Raw genomic sequence first — 24,917 nt, 5'->3', positions numbered from 1 at the left:
CTCCACCCAGTTGGTCCGCTTGGGCGGTGGTGGTGACCTACGGAGGCTGGTCCTTCTCGCGAAGGGGTCAACCTCGAACACCTCGAACTCCATCTCTTCGTTGGTTTTCCTTGTGTTTGTTTTGTTGAAGTTATCCATATTAGTGAAGATTGTGTCTTACGACGGTTCGGCCATCATGGCAGCTGCACCGCGGTGCAGCATCTATCCCCGCCGGAAAGAACCCTAACCCCATACTTGCACGGAAGCTGCTTTCAGCTTGTCGGGTGGTCAGCCCTATCCATGCGATCCCCCCTCCCCCCTTACCTCTTTAGGGTCTGCCGTCCGGGGCATTCCCCTGTCAGTCAATCCGAGACAGGGTAGGCCCCCATTCGGGTAAGACCTTGCCGGAAATACCCTACCAGCTTCGGGTATGAGGAAATACTGACCAGGTAATCCTCCATACATGCGCCCGAAACCCAAGATTCAACCCTCCGATTGGCTCCAGCCAGCTGCAAATAGCGGTTTTCCCACTTCAAACCCGCGGATTCCTAGAAACCCGCAGGAAAGGTACAGACATTTTTTGCAGCCCTGGTCGGCGGATTACTAGTCCGGCCTTGGCTAGTCTCGGAGGAATATCCTCAGAGGTCTCGACCACATCCTATTCATTCGCTTCCCATTCATTCCTCGCCATTCCCTCACCCAACCTCGAGAGGCTGGGCCGGTTGTGCTTGGTGGTAGTCGCTCATCTAGTCTCGCCTTTGCCCAGGGACTTTGGGGCCCTGGTCATTGGGTCCTCTAGATTCATTGCGACCGCCAAGCCCCCACACCACGACAAGGTGACAACCGACGTAGGGGACGTAGGGCAACCCAACGTAACCTAACCTAACCTAACCTTCTTTTTTTTTTCAGCGGTGAAGGGGAAATCTTCAAAGACATCTGGTTGTTCGTATGGATATCGTCGGATAGTGCCGGATTCCTACCGGTTAAAACCCCTCCTCCGCTCATCACCCGGGACGGGGCGGAACCGCTTTCGCATTACTTCACCCCGTCCCTGTGGCCGGCCTGTTTTCCTGGCCTCTCGCTTTCTCTTGTGACGCGGCACTGCCTTCTTGGTCTGACTGCCGCGCGACGTGTCACTGCCTAATACTATTGTTAGTTAATTAATAACTACTTAGTCTTTATCGGCTAGCCCTTTTGCTTATTCTACACTATGCGCTATCGTACCAACTGATGTTCTTACGCTAGTTAGTATGCACTCCTGTCTTACTGGCTGTTGTTGTTTAATCAGTTCATTAAACAGCCTAGTCACCTATTCCCATTAATCTAATCTGATCTACGTTTCGTCCACTTTCACTAGTTCACCTGTTCGTGGGGGGTGTCTTCGCGCACCTTGTCTTGTACACCCCCTCCATGAGTCACCTTTCACCTCACTGTCTCCGCACCGCACTACCATGTTTTGCGCGGTGCGAATGTGGTGTCCCCTTTGCACTCTCACGCCGGTTCTTGCCGCCTCCACCGTCACCCTCCAGTAAGACTTGGTAGCCCCGTTCTCCACGGTGGTGCTGTAGTGCGGGAACATACGCTTGTGCTCCGCCGAGCTGCCACACTGACAACTGGCGGTGAACACTGTCCCGTCCAGCACCACCGCGTCACGCCAGGGTGGGTGCATTTCCAGCGGGCTGGTCGAATTGACCAGCTGCTGGGTCCCCCCATACCGTCTCTTGAGGTAGAGGATGGCCCGGCTATTACCTAAGTAATTCACATCACCGTAGGTCATCCGGACCATCGCTTCCTCCTCCGTTGGCCTGGTAGCCGGAGGCCGGGGCTCCCCTCGTCTAATCTGTTTGGCCGCGTGGTCGGCCGCCAAGTCTTCCACCCTTCTGAAAGTGGCGTCGATACCACCTTTCTCCGGGTGCCCTGTTTCGTGTTCATTCCGGTCCTTCAGGTCCTTCAGCAGGCCGCCGCTGCGGAAGCACACCGTGTGTGCGTATGATAGGTCACACGCGCACCCGGCAGCCCCCCCCCCCCCTAGCCTGCCTACTAGTCTGGTCACCTGCCTGGCTTGCTGTCCGGGTTGGCCACCTTGTCTCCTCGTCCTTTCGGCCTCTTCCTTATCTCCCAGCACCCGGTCTATGAACTGGGCGGCCGCGTTCCACTTTTCCGGGCTCTCCAGCATCGCCTTGACCAATTCAGTGATGCCTTCGACTTGTCCCGTGGCCTTCCTCATTACCTCCCTGAGTTCCCCCCATGCCGGGCAGTGGAACCAGGTATGGTCTGCATCATCGATGGGGTTGCTGCAGTGATGGCACCTCGGTGTTACCTCCTTACCTATTCGTTTGAGGTACTCACCGAAGCATCCATGGCCCGTGAGGCCCTGGGTGAGATGAAAGTCCATCTGGCCGAACCTTCTGTCCACCCAGGGTACCACTGAGGGTATGGCTTTCCTTGTCCATGCCCCGCTCTCCTCTTCCGACCATTCCTTGTCCCACTCGACTAAGGTCCTCTCCCTCACCTCTTTTCTAAGCCGGTTTCTTGCGGCCTTGCCCAGTCTTCCCTCGGCCTCCGCTGTCGAGATTGCTTTTCGCTCCTTCGCCAGGAGGTGGAGAGGGATCAGGCTGGCGAGCACCATCACGGCTGCTGTTGATACCGTGTGGTACCCGGAGACTACCCTGAGGGCACAGGTCCTCCCCGCCGCTGCTAGCCTCGCCCTGTTCTGGGCGATCTCGAGGGCGTCTGCCCACACCGGGGCGCCGTAGAGCGCCACGGAATATGTGACGCTGGCCAGCAGCCTCCTCCTGGTGTAGGCCGGACCACCTACGTTGGGCATTAACCTCCCTATCATGCTTGCCACCCTCGTGGCCTTGTCCGCCGCGCTCCGGATGTGGTCGGCAAAGTTCAGCTTGGCGTCGATAATGACGCCAAGGTACTTGGCACTGGCTGCCGGTTTAACCCTGTGCTCCTTGACTTTGATCGGGTTCACCCTTAGCTTGTGGCGTCAGGTGAGAACCACGATCTCGGTCTTTTGCTCCGCCAGGTCCAGGCCTCTGTCCGTCAGCCAGCTTAGGGCAGACTCAATGGCCTCTGTGGTCTTCAATTCCAGCAGCTCAGGGGTTCTTGCCGTTACCACAAGAGCCACATCGTCCGCGAAGCCGATCGCTTTCACTCCGTCGGGTAGGGTCATTCGGAGCAGGTCGTCGTACACGATGTTCCACAGTAGGGGGCCGAGGACGGACCCCTGTGGAACGCCAGCCGACAGGAGACGCTCCTTTTCTCCCTCGCTCGTGTGGTACAGAAGCCGCCTGTTCTCCAGGTAGCTCCTGACCAGTCGGAGGAGGTACGTTGGTATGCCCTGTCTCCTTTCGATTGCCTCTAGAATGACGCCATGCCATACCGCGTTGAAGGCGTTTCTGACATCCAGAAGTGCCATCAAGCAGGGGGTTGAGAAGCGGCCGCGCCTCCTGCTAGCTTCGCTGGCGATCTCCACCACTTTCGTGATCACCTGCACGGTCGACCTGCCCTTCCCGAAGCCATACTGGTTGTCTGCAAGTCCGCCAGATGCATCCAGCGCCGCTTCCAGCCTGGCGTAGATTAGTCGCTCGAGCAGTTTCCCGGCGGTGTCGATCAGGCTAATCGGCCGGTACTTCTGCGCTGTTCCTGCCTTGGTTTGGCCCTTAGGTAGTAGAACTAGCCTTTGTCTCTTCCACTGGTTGTGAAAGACTTCGCTCGCTAGGCAGGCGTTGTAGCCCCTCAGGAACAGTCCCGGGTCGACATCTACCGCCACTATTAAAGTCTCGTTGGGGATCCCATCAGGACCGGGGGCCTTTCCCCTACCGATCTTTCTAGCGGCCTCGACCAGCTCCGCTTCGGTGAATGGTTGCGGCGGGTCAGCTGCGGCCTCTGCCCTGCTAGGCCTTTCGACGCGGGCGTCGATTGGGAAAAGCTCGTCATGGGCTCTTTCCACTACCCCTGAGTCGTCCGGTTGCCTAGAACCGCCTAATTTCCTAGATACTAACTTGTATGGTAACCCCCAGGGGTCCTCGTCGACCGTCCTGAGGAGCTCCTCCCAACATCTGGCCTTGCTGGCCTTTATTTCGTCCCGAAGGGCCTTTCTTGCCGCTTTGTATGTGCCAGGTGCTGTGGTGGTTTCCCCTCTTGCCCTCCGCCGTTGCTCCTGCCTTCTCGCCCTGACACACTGGGATCTGAGGGACGCGATTTCCTCGTTCCACCAGTGCGTTGCGGTTTTGCCCTTGGGAGGTCTCCTTTTGGGCTTTCCCGCATCACAGGCCTTCACCATGGTGGTCATCAGGATGTCTATCTCGTTGCCTGCTTCGTCCGCGCTCCGCTGCTCTTTTTCCCTCCTGAGGAAGCTCGACATCGCGTCCTTGTCCAGCTTGCTTTCTCGATGCTGCTAGGTGTTCGAGCGCGCGACCTGTCACTGGGCTTCCACTTCATATAAATATAGTGGTGGTCGCTCAGGCTTTCGTCGTCCAGAACACGCCACCCCGTCACTTCAGCCGCCACCCCTGGAGTTCCTGCCGTCAGGTCAATTACCGACGAGGCTCCCGTGCTGGCCCTTTGCCACGTCGGGGCTGTACCCTCGTTCACGGGAATGAGGTCTAGCCTGGCCACAAGCGACTCAAACCCGACGCGTTTATGTTTATGATGCAAACTTTCTGGGGTATAAAATTATCGTCGGAGCCAACGAAACTTTGAATATCCATGATCATCTTCATATTGTAAGTTGGAACAGTGCTGATTTTTCTTGTATGAATATTGATGCAAGACTGACGATTCGCGTTCTGCCACGTTCGCTTTTATTTCCAATGCTTCGGGAATTTCAATAGAAAGTGTATATTTAGTATATTTAGTATATTCAAACCAGCAATTTACATCGTATACATACTTGACTTAAGACTAATAGTCCCAAGGACAATAATATATACCCTGCAGAGACATTTAGCATGTCTGTGCGCAGGACTGGCGAAAGTAGATGAAGAAAAAAATAACAAAATAGTTATTTAAGATATAACTAAGAAGGTTTATCAATAATAATAATAATAATATAATAAAATATAATGTGAATATAAAATAAAATGATCATTTTTGTTGTAGTTTTTCGGTGCTTGAGTAGTTTCTTTGTGATATTTGGTAGCTTTTTATTTGCCTCCTTATATTTTTTTTACTACATTCTAATATTTTCAGCTCATGCGTGAGTCTGTTATAGCTCTTTATTCCCTGAATCACATGATTTTTAAAGCCTATGGTTTTGGAGATCTTTGGTATAGCAATGGTTTTGTTTCTAGTATTGCTCCCCGATTGGGTGTATTTGGTTTTCAAGTCGTCATAATGATATAGCAGTGACTCCAATGTGTAAGTCTCGCGGATGTTTAGAGGTTCCGTCAAATCAGCATTATTTCGTGCAATTATCTTCCATAGTCTGTGCTGGACCCTCTCAAGAGAGTCCATTACATTTCCGTATGCTCCACCCCATGCTATTATACCGTAGTGAGCTACACTTCCAAAAAGTGCATGGTACATCATTACCAGAATTTTTTTATGAGCGAAATGCGATAGCCTCCAGAAAACGTAGAGCAAATATCTGGTTTTTTTAATAATGTGCTCTATTTGAAAATTCCACCTGAGATGACTATCAAAGATAACCCCTAAGTACTTTGTACTCTGTACTCTCTTTATTTCCATACCGTTAATGGTAATTGTGAACTCTGTCGGAATGCTGACTTGATAAGCCCCAAAAGAGATGAACACAGTTTTTTCTACATTTAAAGTTAGTTTGTTATGTTTGAGCCAGTCTCCAATTTTATCTAAATAATTCACCATTTTGAGTCTTGCTTGCTCCCAAGTTGAGTCGGTGCTAATTATCGAAGTATCATCAGCAAAAGAAACAATACATCCTTGTGGCAATTCATCGAAAATATCATTTATGTATATAACAAAAAGCAGTGGCCCTAAAATTGAACCTTGCGGCACTCCCATTTCAACCTTTGTTTCTTTGCTTTTGGTGCCATTTAAATTTACAACTTGCGTTCTATCTGTCAGATAGCTTTTGATAATGTCTAATGCCTTTCCCCTAATACCGTATCTGTATAATTTCCTGAACAAAATTTCAAAGTTTACGGTGTCGAAAGCCTTTGCCAAATCCAGGAAAGTGACAATGGTGGCATTCGTTTTGTCTATATTTTGATAGAGTGTATTAGTGACGAAAGCCAGCGCATCTTTTGTGCCCTTGCCTTGTCTAAAACCGTATTGCATGCTAGCGATCAATTCATTTTCCTTGATGAAGTTGGAAAGTCTTTTGTGCAACAACTTTTCGAAAACCTTGGCAATATTAGACAGAAGTGAGATTGGTCTATAGTTTTGCACAAGATGTTTATCCCCAGCCTTATGTATGGGGATGATTTCAGCTTTTTTGAGTGCTTTCGGCCAGACAGAATGCAGGATACACAAGTTAAAAATGTGCTCTAGCGGTTGGCTTATGAACCAGGATATGTGTTGCAAAACAGTAATTTTTATGCAATCTACGCCCCCTGCCTTAGGCTTCAGGGCATGGATGGTGTTGAAAATTTCTCCACAACTTGTGGGTTTTATATACGCTGTTTTCGAGTTGTATTTAGGCATTCTGATCTGATTTTCTGGTGCTACTATTTTTTTTGCAAGGGATGTTCCCACCGTACTGAAAAAATTGTTGAAACTATTTGCCATTTCTTTTTCTGACCCTACTTTTACCCCATTTACATTCCAAAAATCAATATTATTCTTTCGTTTCTTACTACCATTTATTTTTGCATTGATGAATTTCCATAGTTTTTTATTGTCCCCCAATTTAGCGTACAGCTCTTGGTTGTTGTGAGAGTTCTTAGCAGTTTGTATAATTTTTTTCAACCTTTTTTCATAATTTGTATATTGCAATTTCAAATCTATATTCTCTGGTTCGTCTTTCCATAATTTATATAGTTTCATTTTGTTTTGAGTAGATTGTATTATTGCTGGAGTGATCCAACTTTTTCTAGGTTTTAGTTTATTTCCCTTTTTTTTAAAACTAGATTCTCGAATGACTGTTTGAATTAACGAAATCAAATGATTAGTAGCCGTATTTTGATCAGGGATGTTCATTATTTCACGCCAATCTGTCTTTTCACAAGTGAGCTTCAACTTTTTATAGTTAATATATTCAGTTTCCCTGCTTTCTTCCTGAACTTCCTCGTTCCCGAGTTGCAAGAGCAGAGGATAGTGGTCTGGGTATGGGGTAGTTAGTTTTAGAGATCTCATGAACGTTTTTTCGGTTTTGACGAAAATATTATCAATACATGACCCCTTATTTGGATCACAGCTACTGGGCTTTGTTATTTTGTTGAAGCATGGCGTATACCCATTTTCTAAGTAATTGTTGAGGTAATTTTCTGTGTCTATGTCATCCAATTTTAGAATGTCAATATTAAAATCACCTAGGATTATGTGATTTTTATTTTTTGCATGCATTTTTAAAAATTGTTTCATTACATTAACAAAAAAATTTTTGTCACAGTCGTGACATCTGTAAATAGCCGATACCTTGAGCTTTCTTTGATTCACTACTATTGTAGTTGTTATTATTTTTAAATTTCCAAACACTTCTACCATACTTTCCTGCTGTAGCTCTGTTTTTACGTACATAACCACTCCATCTGACTTGTTTATCAGACCATAGTTGTAGTACAGGTTATACCCTTTCAGGTTATTACTATCAACATGTGGTAAATTCCAAGACTCCGTGCAAACTATTATATCAGGCTTGGTCTTGACACTCTCAACAAAAGTCTCTAATAGTTCTAAATTGCATTTCAAGCTTCTTATGTTCAATAATAAAAATATGATGTTATTTTTATTTCTAAGGCATTTGTTGAGTGTGTATAAATCAGGAATTTCTTCTTCTAATGTTGTGCCTGTGTATTCTTCACCATTCGTTTCATCTTCTGTTGTGTGATAGTCCCCGCCGGGGACATAATTTCCTTCTGCTACGCTACTTTTGATATTTACGTTGCCCGCGCCTTCTGGTGACGTATCACTGCTGGTGAAGCTGCTCGGCTCGCCCTCTTGTGTTTGTCTGGTCCTATGTTGTCAATATATCTCGGAATGTCGGGTTTAGTTGGGTAATCTGTGGTTCCAATATACTTCGAGATCTTATATCTCAAATATTCGCATTTACTGGTGTCTGTCGCCATGTGGTTGACGTCACAATGTTTTGAGTATTTAGAGTTCCCGTAAACACAGTTCGTACACTTCACAGTTTCCTGGTCGCATGCGCTAAATGTATGGTTTCCTGCACATTTCAAGCAAACTTCAAGTTCGCATTTTTTCCAGCTATGTCCGTACCTTCCGCATTTTATGCACGGTTTCATGTTGAGATCATCATAAGCCCTACAGCACTGGTGTCCCACATAGATCTTATAATTGTTCTTCCTGATGAGAGTGTAGATTTCAGCCGTAACCTCAATTATTGCCGTTTTCTGCGTGTTTTTTGTTTTGTATGTGTCCAGAACAGTGCATTTTGTTTCAAGCGTACTAAAATTCCTCTCGTTGATGTCAAATTCTAGATCTTCCTTGTTCATGTAATTTTCGATACCCACCAGTTTCATTCTTGGGTTTTTTAGCTTGTCTTGTTCAATTTCGAAGTTTATTCCAATTTTTTCTATCAAAATATCTTGCATTTCTTGTGTATGCTTTTTAAATTGGCATTTAATAATGGTAGTGCCGTCTTTTTTATTGAAAACTCGTTTCACTGGTAAGGCTGTTTCTTCACAAATAGTTCGAACAACTGTGTCGTAGGTTTGTCCATTCTTGTCTGATTGTTTGGCTTTTATTATGATGTCAGGTACTTGTTGATTTATACTTGTTTTTTCAGTGAGTATGCTTGCGTATGATTTTCCTGCTTTTTCTGTGTTTACTTCTTTCAATTCTTTCAGGAGTTTGCATTTTTCCTGTAACTCACAGTTCAACTGTTTCAGGAGAGCATTTTCATTTTTGAGAGCATATATCACGCCCTCGTCTTCTCCGAGAAGACTTTTGTCTTGCTTGCTAGTCTCAGCTTTTGAAAGGTTAGTGGAGATGTTTTCAAGCATTTCATCCTGTAGTTTCTTTTTCTCATGTAGTTTTACTTGCGCGATAATTGTTTTTGCATTTTCATTCAATGTTTTCTCACTCACTTTTGAGGTTAGATTCACATGTGCATGTTTCGAGCAGATTATTAAAAACTTCCCGACGTGTCTTGTTTTTTCATCGTATTCAGAAATGTGATATGCATCTTCACAAATCACACAGATCACTATTTGATTTTTAACGCGTGGGTGACAAATTAAATAATCCGATTTATCAGGCGGTTTCTTACTTTGATGCGCCATGAGCGCCATGTTTACATATATCGATTGTGCGGGCAAACAAAGTTCCAAGCCATGAGCAACACCGACTAACAGCCAACATTTCCACGAGAGATCATACTATTCCTGGGATATCTTTGTTTATGCTTTTGCTGACTCTGCTCATCTGTCACACAAAAATTCAAATTTGTTGTATTCGCCCCCATGATATTTCATTCGTAGAATGCCCTCGATTATCGTCTTTCGCATTTCGGCGAATTGCTTTACATCATGTTCCATGAGACTTACGATTCGAGGAGGTAGAAATATTTAATTGCTCATTCAGCGCGAGCAGAATACTCGAGCCGTACTCAGTATTGACGCGTCTCACCCCCGTCACGTTGTACTCCTCCCCAACCTCCAGATCCGACATTCTCTTAGTGAGCAGCGTTTCCAGGCGATAGACGAGGTTGATTTTATTCAGATCCATCACGTTCGATGTAGATTTTTTAAATTTCACGTTCTATGTATACTAAAGTTCACAATAAGAAAACTATCATGACAATATAACGTGTTGAATAAGCTCACGATTTATATACCAACCACACCCTCCCTTATAATAAATACTTGCGCGTGAAAGTTTACGGGTCATCATCATTAACAACATTCCCAGCCTATCTAATTATAGTGTCGCTATCCGGTCAATTAGTACGAAAGAATGTATTCGCAGTATGTCGAAAATATTATTTTTGAAACGGTATATTCCGCCAGCCATTTTACAATACCGCCCCGTCATCCTGCTTTACCATCTTATCTGCCGTGTTGTTGTTCACATGCATTAGGCTGGGCTGGGTTAGGTTAGGTTAGTAACCTGTTCCGATATCATGTCAGACATCTTGTTCCCGCCATCTTGTTGGTTACATTGGTTGGGTTAGGTTAGGTTTGGTTGGGTCAGGTTAGCTCAGGTCGGTAACACACCGTCTACATGCTTCGTCATCTCGTCCGTCATCTCCCAGGTTAGTCGGTCATCTTGCTGTTCACATTGGTTGGGTCAGGTCAACTACAGGCGAGGCGCGTCCTGCAGCACCTGCTGAGGTCGTTAAGTCAGTTTGAGCCAGACCCCCCCCCCCTATATAACTAATGTCATAGATGTTGATTAGGCGTTCAGCATGCTCCTGCCGTCACGGATAGCAAAAGTATTGTGCAAGGACGACGTTCTGTTCCAAAACATGATAACTGCTACTCATAATCAGGAAAATCGGTTGATTATGAAGTATCTGCGTGGTCAATACCATCAAACTGAATTTCAAGATTCTTCAACTTTGTAATAAGCTTCACTTGTGTTTCACTCATTAAACTTGATCAAAACTTATGTTATGAATATATACCGAGAGAATATCTTGAAAGTTAACACTCGGTCACCGCCAACCCGGCACCACTCATTCTTCGTCTGTTTTTCGCAGGCTGGCTATCCCATATTCAATTTCAAACTACGAAAGGCCTGAAACCGAAAAAAGTCCTTAAAGCTTATCACATTAGGTGTGATCACCCAGAAAAATTTCGATGGAATCAAAACCTCAAATTATTATTCATGGAAGATTTGACAGGGAATGCCCCATACATAAAACAAAAACATAATCGTCGTTGTCTTCGATGCAATCATCTCTAGGCCTTTCGCAGTTCAAAATTAAATATGGCATGGCCAGCCTGCGAAAAACAAACGAAAAACGCGAGTGGTGCCGAGTCGGCGGTGACCGAGTGTTAACTTTGAAGATATTTTCTCAGTATGAATTCAATGATAATTAACGTCGGAAAATATTTATCAGGAAAAAAGAAAATGATTGTTGGAATCATGTATAAATTTTCCTACCTTCTAATTGACATGAAATTGTTACGGAATATAAGAGAGTTGATTCGACGAGCGGTTATCGAATCAACTCTACACCCACCCAAGACGTTATTTGGATTAATTCGGGTCAATCGTTGCTGCCCTCGATACGGGAATGATAAAAGGAGTGATAATGAGAATAGAGACGGTATATTTTTGGTTCTGTAAATACTTTATTAGAACTGGAAATAGTTGTAATCGCGTAACTAGGCGAAGCGGACTAGTAATAGGTGAAATGAGCATTTAGACTGGAGCTGAAGTTGGGGTTGGAAATTGGAATTGAAATTGATTATACAAACGTTGTGTGAGTGTTGTGAGGATAGTTAATAAGACTCAAAATTTCAAAGTATCTTACTTTTATTTTGGATGCCTCACTCAACCACTGTAATTCTTATTGCGCGTTGCATTTTCACTACTACCTCGATTTACTGCATTCTCACAGTACCTACATCACATTAGTGGCGCTGCTAGCCTATTCCGCACTCAAAGGCGTCCGCAATTCAAGTACGAATAGAAGTAACCTGGGACAAAGAGTACCGGTGGCGAAAAGTGCGAGAATTTTTTAAGAGTTTTTCCATTGAAGGAAACATTCCCTGAGGTATGGCGAGCGAATGTTTAGAATGAGGAGAAGTGGGGTATCAGGTGACTTACAGGTATTCACTTCGCTGGTAATAGTCTATAGTGTATAGCATTGTAAATGTGTGCATACTGGTGGGTGAGTGTTCTTACTCTATTGGGTGCTATCATGCTATTAATGATTAGGGTGGTATATGATAAGTAAATATCGAAGTTGTGAATACAGTATTTTGAAAGCATGAATAGGTACATGTTGCGCGCAACGGAGGCTGAAGGCTCCGGTTGCTGTTTTCTTAATAAAAATGAGAATAATCTCCGAGCGGCTGGAGACTATCCTCGTGGGCTTAGCTTGAATAAAGTCCTGCGGACACGTGTGGTTCTGTGATTGGTCAAGGATCGCAAGCGATATATCCTGGGTAGAAGTCAACGGTGTATTATTGCTGATTACATCGTTACACGATAGAAATGAGACTAACAAGGAAACGTTTTCAGGTGTCCCCCTCCGATTTCGATGAAACTCTGGTATGTTATAGAGAGTCAAAATCGATGACATACGTATTTTTTTTATCGGCCCAAACTCATTTTAAAGGGGTGAAACACCCCTCCAAAGTTGACCACCTCCCAAGATGATTTTTCTGTTTTGCATACAAGGAGGGAATTTTGATAACTGATAATGATAGTAATGAATACCTTGTCAAAAGTGATGAAAAACACACTTCGAATATTCTCAAGAACTCTTTATTTTAGGGGTTAACTTGTATATACAAAGTTGTTTTTTTACATTAGACACAAGATGTTCATCAGAGCTCAATGAATCCAACAGCACTGTGAAGAGCATCCAAGAATACAGAATACGTGCTTTCGATTTTTTCCCAAAAACTGAATTCTTAACGACTTTTTTCCCAATATTGCGGATTATGTCTAGTATTTAGCCATGAATCATTGATTAACATTGTTTGAGGCTTGCATTCATTCTGGCATCGCTCTCTTATCATTTTACTGTTTTATCATTTTTTTTCAAGAAACGTAAATATTTTTCATTTCAAGCAGACTATCAACCACTCGAAAATTCGATGTGTGTCATACGTAAACAAGTCATATCTCTACTTGAAATAATTCTATGGCACAGATATTTGAGGGGTAAGGGCTGGGAAAAAGATGAACAAAAAACAAGTAGTGATTATTAGTCATTTTGCATTGAGAAAATGAATAAAGAAATTTTTTTTTGTTACTTTGATTCATACACTAAATACACCTGTAAATAGTTTTGTAAATAAATTACGTTTTTATATAATACAAAAGTGTTGAATATGCACATGATTCTACTTCCTCTACCGTGGCCACACCCTTTAAATAAAAACAAGTTTCAAGTTTATCTATCAATCGCTTTATGGATGATAGTCGGTACAATAATGATATTCATCAAAAAAATGCTGTAGGCAAAGTGATTTTTTACACCAAGAACATCTGATTACTGCGACATTCGTGCAACCTTCGATTTTACAGTTCGAATGAGATGACTGTCCTAATGAAAAATCGACGGGGTTATCAAATTCATCAGGTTTTTTTGCAATGAACCCGCTTTTATGCCACGCATAACGAAACAAATTATGATATCGCGGAGATGACAGTTGGTTGTGACCTAAAGACTGTAATTTTATTATATTATTCCTCAAATGTAAATTTAAATCATAATCAAGAAGAACTACGGTGTCTGAAAAATGACGAATTTAATTTTTTCATATACGGAAGCCGAAAACATCGAGAGGTTGAATTTTTCCAGTGGTTCCTTTCGGTATCAATAAAGTCGTCAACTTTTTGTCTGGGGGTGTTGTCTCTTGCACAACTCTAGAACAATGCCCACTCCAAGAATCAATTAGAAGTAGACTCTTCGGTCCCACTTTTGGGACAAACACTTCTTCTAACCACATCTTGAAATGCTCTGTAATGAATCATTGTGATTAATACCGTTTGAATATATGCAGCGCGAAACAAGAATTATTATACCTGAAGTGAGTTTTCCTGATTTGGAAGCTGTGATGAAAACATTTGGCGGTCTGAATAAATGTTGTTCAACTATAGGTCCGAACGTTCCGGATGGTTCTTTTAAAACAATAAATAAAGGAGATAATAATTTTCCGTCCGCTGAAATTGTAGGCTGTATAGTATAACTGTGCGTTGTTGAAGTTACTGATTGTACTATGCACGATACTTGTTTAGTTCCTTCTTCCGTTAACGTTCGTCCAGAGTGAATCTCTATTTGGAAACCACTCTGATCAGAATTATATATATTTAGTAATCCATATTCGGAAATATAAGGTTCAACTCTTTTCAAAAATTCTTCAGCACTCTTGTATAAATATTCACTATTTTCCACTGATTTTCGCGTGACGAATTTATTGATTTTTCTGCTAGTAATGCGATGGATCTTATTAAAGTAAAGTAACCACGTTGGCGATGTTTTAAATCGAAAATCCTTATGACTGATAAGTCCTTGGACCTGTAAAGCCCATCTTCGCAGATCCGTATCATGAACAATCAAGCCTGCGTCAATGACATTTTTCATATTCTGCAATGTATACTCTGATATACGAGCCAATTTTTCCATGTATGTCCCTCCCTGGTTGATTTGGTGTGCCCAACGACGCAATTGTGGTACTGATTTGACTTTTTTATATCTATGACGAACCGTATCAAATGAGCGATTTTTTTTCGTCTTTGCACTTCTCCAATATTCAACAGCTCTTCTTTTATAATCGAAACTTAAAGGTTCGTCATCTTCGGAGCAGCTATCTTCAGGTCCTTCGGAAGGCACCTGAAAATCTGCATCTTCCACTGCGAACGTTTCAAGATTTTTGTAAGGCTCTTCAAAGTCAAGAGAATTTTCGTCAATCATTTCCACACAATTATATTCTGTCATGCTTTGTAATGAAATGTTTTCGAAGTTCGATACTATTTCACGTTCATCATTTGTTAACGGGGACTCGGGTATATTCATCACTTCAAATGCTGCCCACAGAAGTTTAATAACGTTTATTGGATTCACTTTCATTGTAAACGTGAGAAGAAATTCAATAACTGCTCGAAGTTCTGTTATTAACGTATTAACAAGCACTGAACGGTCTCACGACTTTTCATATTGAAAATATCCGAAAGATACGCGTAATCGTTAAAAAAAAATATCTGTGCCATAGAATTAATTCAAGTAGAGATATGACTTGTTTACATATGAAACACATCGAATTTTCGAGTAGTTGATAATCTGCTTGAAATGAATAGTATATTACGTGGCAAGCGCCGAAAAGAGGTCGTTGCAGGGCATGCGATTTTACCGGGCGAGCCGAAGGCGAGCCCGGTAAAACGCAAGTCCTGCTCGACCTCTTTACGGCGCGAGCCGCGTATTTTATTTATCGTTCCATTTGCCACAAATTCGGCAAAACAAAAATCATCTTCAAAGACTAAGGTATATCGACATCTGGATTCAGTCAATAATTAATCAATAAGCTTTTATTCAGCATTTATTTATGGAACCAGTTCAAATAATATTCATACTCAAAGCGTTTTTTTTATGATAGTACCAATACGTGGTTCAATTTTTTTTGAAAATATTGTAGTTTATAGTGAAATTGTGGATAGTGCATTGGGGCCGTTCAAGTATTACGTAAGCAGATTTATTGCAATTATTTACCCCCCCATCCCCCTTGTCAGCAAAAGTAAGCAAAGCTCTTACCCCCTCCCCCCATGCTTACGTAAACATTTGTCAATTAATGTATTGTTTTTTTAATTTTATAATGTTATAATTATAATTTGAAAAATAAGAAAACAGATTTAGGATAGAGATTATATTTTACTGAAACGGTATTCAACATAGAGTAAAGGACAAAAATATTATATCTTACTAACATAACAAACTTATTTTAAATTTTTGGTACATATATTAAATTCAAATTAACAGTCTTCAGTCCATGAAACCCGAATCCATGATTCTAAGTTTTCGATGACATTGGATTGCTTCGATTGCTGCTCAGTGTTGTGAGTCTGCTCGCTTTCATCCGATTTTGGAATGTCTACGTCATTCTCATCGAGCCATTCAACATCATGGTGCTCTAAATTTTGAATAATGCACATCAGTTCATTAGCACGACGAGCAGCGACTCTTACAGGTCTAACTTTCCTATCAGTGTGCGTGTTTACTTTCTTATGGATCTTTTCGATGTGACGATTTAGTGACTTGACGGAAGCATGATAAAGACCACACGTTTTGCATGTTCGACTTGATAGCCTCAATTGTACCGTCGGACAAAAATAATCGTATGGCATTTGCAGGAAATCTTTGAGTGAAGCACTTAAGCGTAGAGCTAAATTGACTGGAAGATTAAGAAATTGCCCTCCTTCATCTAAAACCAAGTCATCAACTGTTTGTTTTACTTTTACAGGTGGTGGAAGAAACCTGTTGTCTAGTAATCTAAATAGTCCACTTCTTGGACGACAGCATTCTGTATTTCTACATTTTACAATTTGGAGCAAGTATTGGCTTTCACGCACATGTTCTGAATACCATTTAATGTCTGGAAAATCAGGAAGATCTTGTTCACCTGCCCCAACATATTTTGCATTAACATTATAGCCATCAATTTCCATTGAACTCCATACTTCAGCTAATACTTTTCCTGCAAATTCGAAATTAGATCTTTCTAAATGTTCATCAATTGTAACGCCACGTTCATCCAAATGAGACCCAAAATGGTCATGAGGCAATATTAAACCAGCCAGTTCCCGACTAAGAGGAGCCATTCTGCGCTCTACTCTGTTATACGCACTTCTTCCGGGAGCATTGGTAGCTAAAAACAATGCATCGAGATCATGTCGCTTAAAGTGTTGTATAGCAAACCCTATGACTTTTTGATAACGCGGATTTTCATCTGGCCCTCCATCAACCGTCATGATTACCACTGGTTTTACTAGTCCATGGTCAGTTTTAGCTAATGGTCGAAACTCTTCAAGTTCGAGAAGCGTCTCGAAATCCTGAGCATGAGTATTAGCAGTAGATGAACTATGCTTTCCACTTCGAATAGCGATGTATGTTGGTCCAGAATATCCAACGGCTTGCGGTTGTCCTAGCATATTGGAAGTGATTTTGATACCAGCATAAACAGATGGTATTAATTTATGACGCTCAGCGATTACCCAATCGTGATCAGGCAATTTGATTCTATATTCCATGTGCATTAGAAGAGGTGCTTGCTTATTTGCCGCAGTTACGCCAATAGGGACTCGAGCTTTATCATCTTGAGATATGAAAAATACTTGATCTGGTCCTAGTATGGATGCTATGTTCTCTAAATAATGGATTGATGTTTCAGCGAACTTGCTATCTAAGTGGCTCTTGTGGTGATCAGTTTGAGCCCGAATGAGCTTAACAGGGACTGTCGATACATGTCTTCGTCCCTCTGCAGAATTAGATTTTCTGGGAATCAAACGAAGATATGTCCCACTGCGACTAATGTCAAATCCCATTTTACGTAATTCTTGTGTGAGTTCATCAAGAGTTTTTACGCTGCGAATTGATTCCGTTCGTCTTCTATCATCTGCTGCACTCCCAAATAAAGCTATATCCGCGATTGTTTTCAATAGTAAAGGTTGATTGCTTTCAAGATTAGGACGTCCCACTGAATCCCTCAGAGATAGTCTTTTTTTCATTTCTGGATTTTCATGACAAATATCTTCTAACTTTCTTTTCATACCATCCCTGTGTTTCTTCTGGGCAACTGCGTTTTGAACCTTCCTGTTTAAAGACTGTTTTGCTGTTTTTATTTCCTCGCGCAACTTAATGATCTGTTTATCAACTTCAGCACGGATTGACATAGTATCTCTGGCAGAATACAAAGCATTCAAATTTTTTTCGAGTAGAGCAATCTTATTTTTCATAGCTTCCTGAGAAGGTTTTGGTCTCTGTTTATCTGTATTTTTATTAATTTCGCATTGCTGTTGTGATTCATTACCGGTTTTTATTTTATCTTCTTCCTGTTTTTTAATATTTGAAGCTGGCTGTGTAATTTGTGTTTTTTCTGCAGGTTTACAGGTTGCCTAAAAATAAAAACTTTCTGTGGGTTCTGCTAAAGATTCTCTTATTAAGCTACATAAATACAAAGTATGGCAATAAATATGGTAAATACAAAACCCTATGGCTTTAAATCTAATATCTTTAAACGAGCAAATCGTTCCGGTCACAAAATACAGGGTGTTATAGTCTATTCGAGTAGGTATTTAAAAGAATATAAACAATCTTGATATGTCTTTTTATTGAAATATGCAATTATAAAATCAGATATCTGTAAAGGTGCGTACAGACATCGCGAGGCTTGCGCCGCGAATGGTTCGTCTCGCATACATCAACCTGAGGCATGCTACGGCACATGTATACGTGCGAACCATTCGCGGCGCACGCCTCACGATGTTTGTACGCACCTTTATGTACTTACAGAAAAGCAATTTTTTAATATTGGTTGAGTTTTTAAATGAATCACAACAGATTTTACACAGTTTACAATTTTAAACCACATATTTCAATAAAAAGACATATAAAGATTGTTTACATTCTGTTAAATACCTATTTGAATAGAGTATAGTTTTCTGTAGGTATATATATATATATATGTATAAAACTGACATCCTGTATTTTGTGACCAATTGACGGAATCAATTATAAGAAATAAATCTATATAATGAATATTACCTCTATACTTTAAGATAGGCCATAATATTTTCTAATTAGCAAAGAGAAACTTTTTGGCGATTTCTAATATTTCTAGTAGGTACTCATACGTACCTAAAATGATTTCGTCACTCACCTTAGAAAAAAAATGTAGTAAATTGGATTTATTCTTAGTCGCTGCTTGCAATTCTTCTTCGATTCTCTTAGATACAATAATATCTAGTTCCTTGTCGGATTTTGCTTGTAATTTATAATTTCGCCACACTTCGTTAACTAACTTTTGTACATTTTGTACTTTCGTACTTGTATGAGATTTTTTAAAACTTTCAAACAATTTTTGGTATAACTTGGATTTGTCTATTTGAAATGACATCTTATTTAAACATTAAACTTTGGATAATGGAATGAATGGTAACACAAATGTTAACTTGCTTTACTATGCTTACAATACGTCTACTCGCTATAGCAGCCAAACGAAACAATACACTGATAGAGGAAATTTAGACAAGTGAACAGCGCGCGGTAATTCCCTTACTCGGTTCTAAAGCGAGTAGGGGAATTACCGCGCACTGTTCACTAAATGTATGTATTACTTGCGGGAATCCCCGAAAGTGCTTTTCGTTTTCAAGCAAAGACAATGTGTGGGTTGCCATTCGTGTAAAAAAGAAAATAACTACCGATGACGTAATCATCATCTAGACTCCCCTACCCCCCATGTCATCCAAAATAAGCAAAGCAAAGACCCCCCCGCCCCCCCATAGTGCTTACGTAATAATTGAACGGCCCCATTTCCTTAATTTTATCGTTCGAATTCTGCTGTTTACTTCTTGATCAAAATTTTCCTCGACCACTGGTGGTGTTGGTGCATAAGTAGCCCTTGTTGATTCTGAATGAAAAAAATCTTCGACGTGATTAGTAGGTTCTTGTTCTTCCAAAACTGACGCATCTTGAAATGTTGTTGATGAGTTTTCAGCAGGTTTTTCAGCTTGATTGCTTGTTGAAAACCTTGGAGACTGTCGAAAACTTGAGGAGTCTGCGAGATTTTGAACTTCGGATGTGATTGTCTCCGATCTTTTATTGACTGCTTTCAATCTCTTTACCAATATATCCTCCAAAAACTTGGAAACAGACGCTGATGATATTTGCTGATTTGCTCTCCGAATTTTTGTTGGGGGCTCAGTTGTTTCAGCTGAAGGACAGTCGCGATAATTCATAATCTGTCGAAATACTCTTTTTCTTGTTTCTTTAGAATCAGCGATGTAGCCTTCAGCTACTTGAGCGGATTTCCATCCTCCGTGGTGCTTTATAGTCGTCATACTAGCGCCTGTATTTGCGAGGAGAGTTGCAGCAGTACGACGGAAACAATGGCCAGTGTACAAATCTGGGTTGGACAGATTTAAGTAGAAGGCAATTACTGACGGCATTTTGGCAATTTTCTTTTTACCGATCGGTTGACGAGTGTATTCACCCTGTTGGTAATTTACGAGCAATTGATCAATTGGTGTGTCAGGTGCTCTCAGCGCTGTGTAACGTCGGTAAATGTCGTGAAACTGGTCCTCAACGATAAAAGATCGATTCAAGTAATTCTTCGTACCTCGCACTTCAATAAATGCACCCGAACCATCATCGTCAATGTGCTGAATTTTTAGTCCGTGTAATTCACAACATCGTAGACAACCAGCAACACCCATAATCAAGGAAACCTGTAAAAATATAACAGGTATAAATTCACTGTAAATATTAATTTTCATTGTAATTTATTTTTTAACTTACTTTTATACCGAGGTAAATCTGATCACAAGCAGTATCAAGGAAAGTTGTAATATGTTTCCAAGTCAAAGTTTTCGACTTTTTTGGCTCGTATCCTTTCACGTTGTCTCGTAAGTACACCTTTATGAGGGGACACTCATCAATGTTAATACCGTGATTGATTCTCAACATTCTTTCCAACATTGAAATTCTGTTGTACAAAGTTGTCGGTGCACATTTTTTGGAAATTTCTTCCAAATAAACTAGAATCGCATCCTGATTAATTTTTTTTTATTTTCTGTTTCTCACACCATGCTAGTAATTCGTTGTATGCAATGTGATATCTCGATGCCGATTTCTTGGGTACCATAACCTCCCGAATCTTGTTGGCTCGATCGTGTATGCTTGGTGTCACATTCTCACTGTCTTCACTGAATGTATCGTCTGATTCAATTATTTTATTGAACTCATTCATTGCACGCGTAGGAAGATCGCACGTTAAATTAAATTGCCAGGACGTTTGTTGTGTACAAGTGACTGATGTAACTGTCGTGTCCAGTAGTTATGCCGTATTGCGCGAGCGGCGCTGCAAATTTATGGCAAGTCATGCGATCTTATCAGCTGAGCTGGCACTTAAAAACAAACCTTACCGGTCTGATAACAGACGCGTAATGCCGAATTTGCGGGTAATTGGAACGAAAAAATATTTACGTTTCTTGAAAAAAAAAATGATAAAACAGTAAAATGATAAGAGAGCGATGCCAGAATGAATGCGAGCCTCAAACAATGTTATTCAATGATTTATGGCTAAATACTAGACATAATCCGCAATATTGGGAAAAAAGTCGTTAAGAATTCAGTTTTTGGGAAAAAATCGAAAGCACGTATTCTGTATTCTTGCATGCTCTTCACAGTGCTGTTGGATTCATTGAGCTCTGGTGAACATCTTGTGTCTAATGTAAAAAATGAACTTTATATATACAAGTTAACCCCTAAAATAAAGAGTTCTTGAAAATATTCGAAGTGTGTTTTTCATCACTTTTGACAAGGTATTTATTACTATCATTATCAGTTATCAAAATTCCCTCCTTGTATGCAAAACAAAAAAATCATCTTGGGAGGTGGTCAACTTTGGAGGGGTGTTTCACCCCTTTAAAATGAGTTTGGGCCGATAAAAAAAAATACGTATGTCATCGATTTTGACCCTCTATAACATACCAGAGTTTCATCGAAATCGGAGGAGGACACCTGAAAACGTTTCCTTGTAAGTCTACTCTAGGTGATAGGTAACGGTTATTACTACGCTATTCTAAAAGTTGTTAATATAAGTGATTAGGAACGAAAGAGAATATAAAAGACACTTCAGACAATTCAGACGCGAGGACAAGGATAAGTCAAAAGGGGTGAGTCAGAGTGGTTCCCTGATCCGCTTTGGTTCAGCTTCGAGTGATCTACCGTTGTATATCCGAGTACGACGATCGATGCCTTACCAGGGGACTGGGTAGCATGCATTAACTGTTCTCGTTCGTTAGGCCAGGGGAGCCGTTTTCTCGTAGAGTGAGGAACTGATGTGGACCTTCAACTTGCTCCACGTCCCTGGTCTTACTTTGCCGTCACGCCTGGTACCGGTGTTCCAACGGGTAGGTGATGCTTTGGAAGGGATTCAGGTAGTGACCACTTTGCTCACGACACTCACCAAAGTGGTGGAATAGACTAACTGGCAATCGCTGAGGTTTCGATAAAGAAACCTTGGTTTGCTATGTTTGCAAAATCGTCTGCTGACGGGGTAAGGTGCAAGATCAGCAGACTTAGTCTGTTTGCAACTCCTTTGAATCATGCCTTTTCTTCTTTTACTTTCGGGCAATCAAGCGTGTGCAGGAATGCGTAGATTACATGCTTCTTACGTTTAGGAAATATTGAGAATTATTGAGAAAAAGGGCCGTTCGTGACACCCTCCCCCAAGACGCTGACTCCGTTGACGGGGTCAACCGTATGATTTAGAGTTGTCCTCTCAGTCTATTCGCCGTTATGGTACGCTCGTTTCTCCGATCTCACCTAGAAATTAAGATACAATCTAGTCAGATGCTATATTTAAATCTAAGTTCTAATTATTTTGAGCGATGGTGTTGTTATAAAAAAAAAAGAGGGAGTTCGGGAAGAGGAAAACAAGGTGTTTAAGTTCGATGCGTCATTGGCTGGCTATAGGTTCTCTTCACGCTCGCGAGCAAAAACTTACGCAGTTCCCTTGATGCACAATATGCTATTTATCGTAACAAAATGCAACGTTGTTGGCACTGAAAAATTGATTGGCTTTTAGAAAGAAGAAATTCTGCAAAATAAATGATATCCTACCCTTGCACATAACAAATTTGAAAAATTTAATTTTTCTATTTTAGATCCGAATAAATCGTTTTTTAGTATACAGCTGCATTTGCTTCTTAGAAACAAGATCTGAAAGTCCTTCGTATTTTCGTACCGGGCGTTACGTCAATCACGCGCGAAACAAGTCGAAATAATAGTTCTTCGTGTACTTATGCGTTGGTTTAACAATAAAAATAGTGGATAGTAAAAATAAAGTTTGTCAAATTCTGTCTAAAAAAAGTTCTTTACACTTTTCATCTGAATACAATTGTTATGGAGTACATACCGACCGAACGCCAGCTAAATTTGAGCCACGCAGCATCGGCTATCATAAAATATAAGGTTCCGTTTGACTCGTTGGCGTATTTAAAATTACATGGAGAGTTCTTTACCGGAAAGAATGATGCCGACGATGCTTTTTGTGCGACCTCGATGTATATAAAAATTAACGAGTTGTGAACAAAATTCTGGAAGTTAGAAGTTTGCGTCTGAGATATTTCGTTTTGTGGCACAAACTGCAAATACCTTCGGGATTGAACAGTAGTATGCCCTGTCAAACTTTCTGTTTATGAATGGTGATAAATAAAATCAGAAAAATACGAACAATCGCTTCATCGCAAGAAGAAATTCGAAATGACGGGTAAAAATCAATTTTTTCAATAATTGTGGTATATCCACAACAGTTGGCGATCATGCTGATTTTCCATGACTCCACAGTAGACTGGGCCAAAAAAATTGACAATTTTTTTTTTTTGAAGAATATATTGAGAATATCATTCAGTATGGCAAAAAAAAATTTCATGAAATTTTAAGCCCTTAATATTAACTTTAAGAGGTCTATCATCGCTATTTTTGATTTTTAGTAATAATTTGATGTTTTACGTCAGAACTGTCGAAATATTGAAGTGAAAAAATTTATGTTCACTTATCCCTTTATAAAATTAAATTCCCTACAAAAAAGGTCTGATTACAGATTTTTGTCAGACAAGCCGTTTCCGAGTAATTAAGCTTAATAAATTGATATAATTTCTCGATTAATTCTCGATTAATTCTCGATTAATTCTCGAGAAATTATATCAATTTATTAAGCTTAATTACTCGGAAACGGCTTGTCTGACAAAAATCTTTAATCAGACCTTTTTTGTAGGGAATTTAATTTTACAAAGGGATAAGTGAACATAAATTTTTTCACTTCAATATTTCGACAGTTCTGACGTAAAACATCAAATTATTACTAAAAATCAAAAATAGCGATGATAGACCTCTTAAAGTTAATATTAAGCGCTTAAAATTTCATGAAATTATTTTTTTGCCATACTGAATGATATATTTCTCAATATAGTTTCAAAAAAAAAAAATTGTCAATTTTTTTGGCCCAGTCTACTCCACAGTCCTAAAAGAAACGTGGTTTCGGGCTACTATAGGTACACCATATATCTGTTCAGCGCGATTAGACTGTGCGTCACTGGATCATGTGCCATTGGTACCAACCTCATCACGCCTACTTACGATAATGATAGAAAAACACGCATTTTTCCACAATCCGTATCTTTTTCTGATCTTCTGACTGAAATTTAAAGAAAAAAACAATCGCAAAATCCATTTCAACCATCGAATCAACATAGAAGGTTCACAATCGAATCGTTATTACGTCAAGATAATGATTGGTTCAATCACCTAGAATATAATGTAGAGTGTAATAACTACCCTTTGAAGAGGAAAGGAAATAGTAAGTTACGATACAAGTGCGCGAAGCACGTGGTTCTTGCACGAGTTTAGTTTGTCGGCCCAGTGAAGCGCGGGTGACGTACGCGCACGCGTATCTTACACTAGTTTTTGTAACACGGGCAATGGGAAGTTCGTGTCAAGGAAACTGAAAACGTGGTTGTCTAATCTGAACGTAGACGCATTGATGCAACACAGCGGATCTGCTCATAGCCATGACTCATCACGTTCGACGGCGTCAGTTACGCCGGTTTCGTTCGCAAAACTGTACTGTACGTACATACCTAACAGTTTTCGATATTACTCGACAGTTTGAGAATTGTTGGGAATCGGCTGCCTTGTGCACCCTCGTCGGTGCGCGAAGTCGAACTTCCCATGCAAGTGGTACAAAAATTTCCGTCCGTAATAAATTTGTTGAAGTAAATTTGTATCGTAAAAAAAGCTTTGCAAGCATCAATATATATGCATAAGATACATGTTTTCGACGATTGCCGATGACCGAGTTTTATCACGGTATATTGTCTCTTTATTTCTATATGTACAACTACACCTCTTGTACTCCTTGCGTATTCTC

The 24,917-nt window shown here is 41.0% G+C and overlaps 1 protein-coding gene across 4 annotated transcripts in view; it reads left to right on the top strand.

Moving 5' to 3' along the window:
* Positions 1 to 24,917, top strand: part of LOC124217605 (DNA-dependent protein kinase catalytic subunit) — a 152,725-nt gene that overhangs the window by 57,428 nt on the left and 70,380 nt on the right. The window lies entirely within an intron of this gene.

The sequence above is a fragment of the Neodiprion pinetum genome, chromosome 4 (genome assembly GCF_021155775.2).
Source record: "Neodiprion pinetum isolate iyNeoPine1 chromosome 4, iyNeoPine1.2, whole genome shotgun sequence".
Classification (NCBI taxonomy): domain Eukaryota; kingdom Metazoa; phylum Arthropoda; class Insecta; order Hymenoptera; family Diprionidae; genus Neodiprion; species Neodiprion pinetum.
The sequence above is the reverse complement of the archived record's forward strand: the minus strand, read 5'-3'. Positions and strand labels throughout refer to the sequence as shown.